The following is a 9347-nucleotide window of genomic DNA, read 5'->3' as shown; positions in this document are numbered from 1 at the left end:
TTATACATAAATACTAATTTAAAGACAGGATATGCCTTCAATAAAGATTTGCTAGTGGTTCTGTTGATTATATTTGTAAGGGGAGAATACAATAACATCGTTGGATATTACCTTAAGCTATCTACACTATTTTGCTAGCAAAAAGAGAAAATTTGAACAAACGTCTAGGAAAATTTCCTAAGGTTTAAAATTATATCATTCTTATTTTCAATTGTTCACTCATGAAAATGAAATAACAAACGGAGCCTATGGCTTCCACTCAGATGATTGTGATGAAGTTTATTATTGCCAGTGCTAAGGATCTTCCAAGAACCTAAGGTACACCATATTAAGTAAGTAGACTAATTACAATGAATTCCAGTATACTACTATTAAATGATTACAATAATTGGTTATATCAAATTTTATTAGAATAATTTTATATCCATCAGTTTTTTTAAAGTCAGTAGATTTGAAGACAGCTTACTAAATTCTGCTTTCATAAAAGCTCACTGGCATGGATAAAAATGAGTAATTTTCAGTGTTTTTAAACTTGTGAGACTGTGGCTGAACAGACAATAAATAGCTTTCTACTTCATTAGAAAATAAAATCTTAGTTTTATTCCTCTCTAGAGAGGCTTAAGGCAGAATGGCATAGCACATTAACTGTAAGATGGGTTTTTTAAAATGCTCATAGCTAACTCATTGTTTTCTTGAAGTATAAAATACCTCATGATTTTAAGATGGTGCTTTGAACCCAGTGCAATGACTAGCTTCAGGGTTTTTTCTCTAGAAGACAAAAATAGAGAACATCTCAATTTTTGAACTAAAGTTGTTTTTTAGAATCATATTATAGACCCTAGTCTTGTTTGATGTTATTCCTTGGCTTTTTTTTTTTTGGTAAATCATTCTTTTTTTAATTTTTTAATAATAATTTTTATTTTTTTCCATTATATCTGATTTACAGTGTTCTGTCAATTTTCTACTGCATAGCAAGTTGACCCAGTCACACATACATGTATACATTCTTTTTTCTCACTTTATCATGCTCCATCAGAAGTGACCAGATATAGTTCCCAGTGCTATACAGAAGGATCCCATTGCTTATCCATTCCAAAGGCAATAGTTTGCATCTATTTACCCCAGATTCCCAGTCCCCCCTAGTCCTTCCTCCTCCCTCTTGGCAACCACAAGTCTGATCTCCATGTCCATGATTTCTGTGGAAAGTTTCATTTGTGCCATATATTAGATCGCAGATATAAGTGAAATCATTTTAAAAATGGGAACTAGCAAGTAAAATAACCAAATTGGTTTTCCTTAAAAAACAGTTCATCTACAGCTTTGATTTATATACCTTTCACTCATACCACAGTCAGAAGTTTCTTGATACAATTTATAACTAAACTTGCCACAGGCAAACAGGATTTTCTTTCTTTTTTTAGTGTGAAGACATAAGCTTCGTTGCCTAAAAATAGCCATATTGAATAAAAAATAAATAATAGCTTTCAAAGCTCATTAAAGAACCCACATATTACCAGTGATAGTTTTTATTATCATTTGTGTAATCACACTAGTTTTGTTACATTTTTTAAGATGTCTTTCAAATACCAATGTGTGTGAGCATTATTTGCTAACTCTTCTGTCTTCGGTTGAAGTTGTTTTTTTATGTTTAAAAATATGCCAACTTAATATGGTAAAAGATAAAGGCAGTAAACAGAAAGGAAAATAACTGTTTAATACCTTTATTTTATTTTCAGTCTGTAACCTATAACATTTTGAACTTAATGTCAATGAACACTGGATAAAATGCACACCAATAATTGCCACACAGGCATATAGTTTTTTCAAAGTTTAGATAGTACAGCTATTTCTTTTAGGTTTGCTCCCTTAAGTACATCTCAGAACTCCATTGCATTGTATAGCTAAACTTCTTTTGCTTACCCATTCATCTGTTGATGGACTTTTGGGTGGTTTCTTTTTCTGGCTATTAAGAGTAATTCTGCTATAAACATTCATGTACCTGTTTTTGTGTGAATGTAATAGTTTCATTTCTCTTGGGTATATCTAGGAGCAGAACTGCTAGGTCATCTGAAACTTATTTTTTTTAACTTTTAAATGAACTCCCAGAAGTCCTTTCAGAATGTCTACACAATTTTATATTTTCACCAGGAGTGTATGATGGTTCCAATTTTTCAACCCTTGCTTATACTTCCTGTGATCCATCTTTTTGATTATAGTCATTCTAAAAAGGGTAACATAGTATCTAGTGCTTTTGATTGATGTTTTCCTAATGACATAAGCACTTTTTAAATGTTAGCTGAATGAGTGAATTATACATAAATTATACTTTGATATTTGTATACCACTTTAAATAGAAAAATCATGTTTCATTAACTTATTTTAAAATGCCTTAAGCTAGAGTTAAAATTTCCCTATGATTGGCATCTATTCTCTTTGTTTTCTAATGTCATTTGCTTCACAATGGAGTTCTGAGATGTACTTAAGGGAGCAAACCTAAAAGAAATAGCTGTACTATCTAAACTTTGAAAAAACTATATGCCTGTGTGGCAATTATTGGTGTGCATTTTATCCAGTGTTCATTGACATTAAGTTCAAAATGTTATAGGTTACAGACTGAAAATAAAATAAAGGTATTAAACAGTTATTTTCCTTTCTGTTTACTGCCTTTATCTTTTACCATATTAAGTTGGCATATTTTTAAACATAAAAAAACAACTTCAACCGAAGACAGAAGAGTTAGCAAATAATGCTCACACACATTGGCATTTGAAAGACATCTTAAAAAATGTAAGAGATATGTATTGTATAGAGAATCAATATGATTTGTTCAAACACTGGATATGGGGAGGAATGAAGGAATCAAAGATATTCTGGTTTGTTACAAAAAGAATCATTATTTTATTTACATTAGTAATACAGAAAGAGGAGAAGGATTCTAAGGAAAATAAAGCAATATAATTTTGGACATAAAAATCTAAAGATATTTATAGAACTACATCCACTTACATTCACTGTCCATTTTGTCTTTATCAGTAACAGATTTTAAGTTTTAGTTGATGTTATGTATTTGGGGGTAAAAACACTATAAGAACTGGTTTGTGCTTATGACTGTGTTTAGGGGTACCTTACTTTGGTCCTATACTGCTTGGTACCATATCAACTTTCCCAGTTGTTTGGAGGGCAGAAGAGATAGGGGTACATACAAGCAGCTTATTTCTAATTTAAATTTATCCTGGTGGTTTTTGGGGTCCCAGTTTTGTTGAGAAGGTGTCTCTTGTTTGACACTTCATCTTTAGAATTCCCAGGCTTTTGCTTGCAGTTCCTAAAACCCTTCAAGACTATGAAAATCTATGCTAAATGTTGCCATATTTGAGGGAAAATATCTTAAGACACACATAGCTCAGTGATTTCCTTACCATCTTTGGCTCTTCATTCACATGATAATTTTTTACTAACTTGTCCATTCTTCAATGCTTTTAAAGAAGATATTTAAAAATATTTTTCCAACATCTTTGACTACTTTCAGTAAGAGCGTTAGTCTGGTATGTAACTACCAGTGTTACCGGAAACAGAAGACCGGTATTAATCTTACACAATCACAGGTTCTAGTAAAACAAGTTATGGTTTCATATCAGGAGTTGATAGGTAAAATGAAAAAAAAAAAACCTACAACAAAGGTAAGTTTTTCCAAAGTTTCTTGGATCTATGGATCTATGGATCATTTGCCTTTCAATAACCCTAGTAGGTTGTCAAAATGAAGATTTCTGGGTCCCATCCAAAACATACTGGATAATGATGTCCAGAAGTTGAGCCCAGGAATCTACATTTTATCAGCCATCTTAGTTAATTCATAAGCACAAAAAACTTTAAGGCCCATCAATATACAGCTAAAATTAAAATAGTTACTTTCCCTTTTATTTTTGCTTTAAAATACTTCCATCAAAAGAACAGAATAAAGAGAACCCCTGGTGAGAAAGATAGGTCGGATGCTCTAAATGATGGTTATGGACTTGACAACAGAGAAAAATGGAAATTGATTTTACTCTTTAATAAAAGTTGATTTCCACATAATTAGAGAAGTATAATTCATAACTGGGAGTACAAATTGATAAATATAGCCAATAAAGAACATTACATATTCAAAGGCAACAGGAATTATGTTCTTCAATGATGTTGGAATTTAGATGGTAGAAAAACAACTTCAAACCAGGCAGTTCACAGCAGAGCACTGTGCAGCAATTCACTTGGCATACGAAAAAACAAACATCTATAAACATTGTGAAGAGCATGTCAGAGAGTCTGACAAGGCAAACCTCAGGATGCAGTCTTTCTCCCTGCAAATAAATGGCTGCTTTTCCATCCATCTGCTTTTCACCTGCACAGTTTCTGTGACTGATACCGCACTGGCCATTTTAAGAGATAGCTTCTCTGTAAGCTGAATACCATCTATATTTCAGAGAACTTACACTTCTCTTCCCTGTTACTAAGAGCTAAATGACTACCATGAAGCAAAATACTTGTTTTAGGTAGTGGTAGGCAATAGAATACGCATGAGAGGAAACATCTTTTTGGAGAGTTCAAAACAGGTGATGAAAGATAAATCTAATCACATGGGTGTCTATGAATTTAGTTTACTTTTGCACAAATTAAGAATTTTGACTTATGATTCTGTTATCTAAAAGTGGGAATAATAAGAGTATTTTTAAATTGTCTTTTAGGAAAATGTAGGGCCTCTGCAAATTATGTGTTAGCAGTTGTCATTACCTACATTTTAATGATCCGTGGTAACCATCGTGATGTTGAAGACAATACGCTATGGGCAGAAACATACGGAGGTGACCTCTAATGAGTTCACACTGTTCTACATTTCTTTCCTCTGAAGTGTGGGCAGAGTCTGTGACTTGCTTCTACCAATAGAATATGGCAAATGTGATGGAATGTCAATTTTTTGATTAGGTTATAAGAGACTCCGTTTTATCAGATTAAAATGAAAGATTCTCTTGCTGGCCTTAAAAAGCAAGCTGCCAACTTTCTGATAGGGCATATGTGGCAAGGGCAGGTGAATGGCCTCTAAGAGCTGCCTGACATCCAGGAAGAAAATAGAAATCTTAGTGCTACAACTGTAAGGAACAACTAGATGAGTTTTGAAAAGGACACACAATTCCGCAAAGAACTACACCCTAACCAACACCTTGACTGCAGTCCAGTTTTAAGTCCTGTTCAAACTCTTTAACCATGGATGGAAATTGGGATAGTAAACAAGTGATGTTTTCACCTCTTTGAAGTGTTCTTTTCTAACCATGGGAGTGATATAGAGTCAGCCGTCTTTCTTACAACAACAATTTTCAACGCTTAAGAAACCGATTACAAAATAGTCACAAAGCAGTTTGGAAGTAAAAATCTATAGACTTTTTTTGTGGAAATTGGTAAACAATGATTATATTTTAATATTTCTTTGAGCCTAGTTGCCATTATTCCCATTGATTCGGTGTCTCTAGATTTAGTACAGACATCTTTAAAATCTAGGTTAAACATTCATACATTAATACATACATAGTTCTCTTTTTAGCATTATAACAACTTTTTTGTGGAAGTCTCTGTGAATGAAATGGAAATAAGGCAAAATTCCATGACTAAGGGCAACCACTCTAGACACTGATGTATCCACCAGTGTGGCAATGTCATTCACTTTGAAAAATGCTGATAGAAAAAGCACTTTAAAGTTGACATATACTATATATATTATCAATAGCCACATAAACCATGAAAATGAGATGCCTGTGGTACTTCAAAATAATTGTTTACCAACTGCATTAGAATTCAAAATGTCAGGATGCAGATGTGATTTGTATAATCATAAGTGAGCACAGTCTTTAGTTATTTGCTAAAAGACCAAGGATTATATTAAAATTTTCCATAGAGAAAAAGATTCCGTGATAGTATCATTGGTGATAGGAAAACTTAAGCCTTGTCTCATGACCATTAATATTTTGCAAAGAAAAAGGGGGGATGGGTGGGCATAGTGAAATTTAACTTCAGTGATAGGAATATTGCACTTGGAAGTTAAGAAAAACCCAAACTGGCTTTCTTTAACTGAAGTTTGTATTTTTTTGTTTGTTTGGTTTTTGAGCTTTCCTTTCTTACCACTATTTTGCAAATATTTTTAATTTAGAAAAAGTTAAATTTTATCAAACTTATTTTGGTGTTTGCCAAGATAATAATTTCTCTCCATTTTTCTCTTAATGGGGTGAAATATATTGATGAGATTTTACATTTTCAGCCACCCATATGTACTTGTAATAAGTCCTACTTCACTGGGACATATTTTACCTTTTATTCTGAAATAATCATCGATTCATGGGCAGTTGCAAACAGTATAGAGAAAGGTCCTCTGTACCTTTTATTTGGTTTCCCCAGTGGTTACATCTTTTGTAACAATTGTACCAAAACCAGAAAATTTTACATAGGACAACGTGGGTGTACAGTTCTATGCCACTTTTGTCCCATGTTTACATTTGTGTAACCATCACCAAAATAAAAATACAGAACTGTGCCATTATCACAAATATATCTATCATTCTATCCTTTTTATAGTCATACCCACAATGTTTCCCTAGTTTCTCTAACAGCTGGTAACCGCTATTATCTATCACCATATTTTTGTCATTTTTGATAATGTTACACAAATGGTAACAGTGTGTGTGTGACCTTTTTGAATTAATCTTTTTTACCTTTTTAACCTTTTTTTACACTCAACATTCATCAAAGTTGCTGTATGTACCAATTCTTAGTTCCTTTTTATTGCCAAGTAGTGTTTGATGGTGTGAAAAAATCACCGTTCACCTGTTGTGGGACACTGTGGTTTTTTGCAATGTGGAGCTAATACAAAAAAAAAAAACCTGAAAAGAACAATAATGTACAGATTTTTATGAGAATATAAATTTCTCTTTTTTTTTGTCTTTTTAGGGCGGCACCCACAGCATGTGGAGTTTCCTAGACTAGGGGTCGAATCAGAGCTGTAGCTGCCAGCCTATGCCAGAGCCCCAGCAAAGCTGGATCCAAGCTGTGTCTGTGATCTAAACCACAGCTCACGGCAACGCTGGAGCCTTAACCCACTGAGGGAGGCCAGGGATCAAACTTTTGTCCTCACGGATACTAGTCATGTTCATTAACCACTGAGCCATGATGGGAGATCCAAATAGAAACTTCTAATTTCTCTGGGATATGAAATAGAAATGTATTTGGTGGCTCATATTGTAAGCATAGGTTTAATTTTTTAAGAACACATGACACTATTTTCTAGTGTGGCTGTTTCATTTACATTCTTTCCAGCAATATGTAAGAGAGAGTTTCTTTGCATCCACACTGGCACACATATTGTCACAATATTTAATTTAATAATTTAATAATAATTTAATAATTTAAATAATTATTAAATAATAATTAATAATAATAATTAAATAATTTAATAATTGTCACACATATTGTCACAATATTGCCACATATTGTCACAATGATTTATTCTACTTTTTAAATAGATGTGTGATGATATACCATTGTGCTATTAATTTCCATTTCCCTGATGGCTCATGGTGTTGAACATTTTTTGTGTGTATTTATCTACCATTTGTATATCCTTTTCTGTGAAATATCACTTCAAATATTTTGGCATTTTCTAATTGGATTGTTTTTTCCTACTTTTTTTAAAACTGTTGCATTTAAGAATACTTTAGATGTTTTAGATACAGTTCCTTGTATGATATGTGGATTCAAAATACTTTCTCCTACTCTGTAACTTATTTTTCATCACCTAGCAGGGTCTTTCCTCCATTTTTGGCCAACCTGTGACTTGTGGAAGTTCCTGGGGCAGGGATCATATTTGAGCTACAGTTGCAACCTATGCCACAGCTGTAGCAATGCCGGATCTTTTAACCCACTGTGCAGGGCCAGGAATTGAACCTATATCCTGATGCTGCACAGATGCCACCAATCCCATCATGCCACAGCAGGAACTCCCTAGAAGGGACCTTTTAAGGGCAAATGCTTTAAATTGTGAATTACCCTTTTTGGATTTATTTTTCTTTTGTGGATATTGTTTTTGGTGTCAAGTAAAGAGCTGTTCAATAAACCTAGTGCCAGAAGATTTCCTCCTATATAGTCTTTTAAAACTGCCATAGTTTTGCATTTTTTATTTTTTAAATTTTTACACAATTTTTTTATACTTTTATTTGCATTTATTTTTTTGCAGAATTTATTCCTGGGGCATAAGTTTGGTTTCTTCAGTTTCTTCCGGGATGTCTTCTGACTTAGGAACAATCTGCTCTTTCTCAGTAAGGATCATCTCAATGTGGCAAGGAGAACTGATGTAAGGGTTGAACTGATCACGAGCTCTGTAAGGGCTCCTGGGGGCTCTGTTCACCTTGATATGCTCAATGATCAGAGACTCTACATCTATGCCCTTAATTCAGCATTACTCTCTTCATTTTTGAGAATGTACAATAAAAATTCAGCAGTATTTTTGGGCCACCAACCCCATGTCCAGCCCCACTCTTTGCCCTGGGCACGCCTACCAACTCCACCATTGTAACAGCAGAATGGTACACATTTCTTTTATAAAGTGACATCCTTCAAATACTTGGTGGATCTTCAGATATGCATACCATTAGTGGCCTGGGCAGTTTCATGAGTGTTCTTAAGGTGAACACAAAGATTTTAACCTCTTTATTTGCATGATTTTGTAGGGTTTTATGGGTCAAGTGAATAGCGAACCATTTTTAGAGGTCACCTCAGGCTACTTACGGGAAAATGAAGCTTTTGCGTAATTTTTAAAGGTTATTTTCCATTTATAGTTATTACAAAATATTGGTGATATTCCCAGTGTTGTACAAAACATCCTTGAGCCTATCTTACATCCAATAGTATGTACCTTCCACTCTCCTACCCCTATAGTGCCCCCCACTACCACTGGTAACCACTAGTTTGTTCTCTGTATCTGTGAGTTTGTTTCTTTTTTTGTTATTTCACTAGTCTATTGTATTTTTTAGATTCCACATATGTGATATCATACTGTATTTGTTTTTCTCTGTCTGACATATCATTTCTCATAATGTCCTCCAGGTCCATCCATGTTACTGCAAATTGCAAAATTCCATTCATTCTTATGGCTGAGTATTAACCCATTGTTTATATATATCAAATTTTCTTTATACTTTCATCTATCTTTGGACACTTAGGTGGCTTCTATATTTTTGTAATTGTAAATAATGTTTTCATGAACATTGTGGTGCATATATTTTTTTTCAAATTCGTGGTTTTTAGTTTGTATTTCTGTTTGTTTCTTTGTTTGT

The 9347-nt window shown here is 33.6% G+C and overlaps 1 pseudogene; it reads right to left on the bottom strand.

Moving 5' to 3' along the window:
• Positions 1 to 8251: 8251 nt before the first annotated feature.
• On the bottom strand, positions 8252 to 8772 carry LOC125118073 (60S ribosomal protein L17-like; annotated as a pseudogene).
• Positions 8773 to 9347: the final 575 nt, after the last annotated feature.

Source organism: Phacochoerus africanus, chromosome X (genome assembly GCF_016906955.1).
Source record: "Phacochoerus africanus isolate WHEZ1 chromosome X, ROS_Pafr_v1, whole genome shotgun sequence".
Taxonomy (NCBI): Eukaryota; Metazoa; Chordata; class Mammalia; order Artiodactyla; family Suidae; genus Phacochoerus; species Phacochoerus africanus.
Note: the sequence above shows the minus strand (reverse complement) of the source record. Positions and strands in the feature narration are given on the sequence as shown.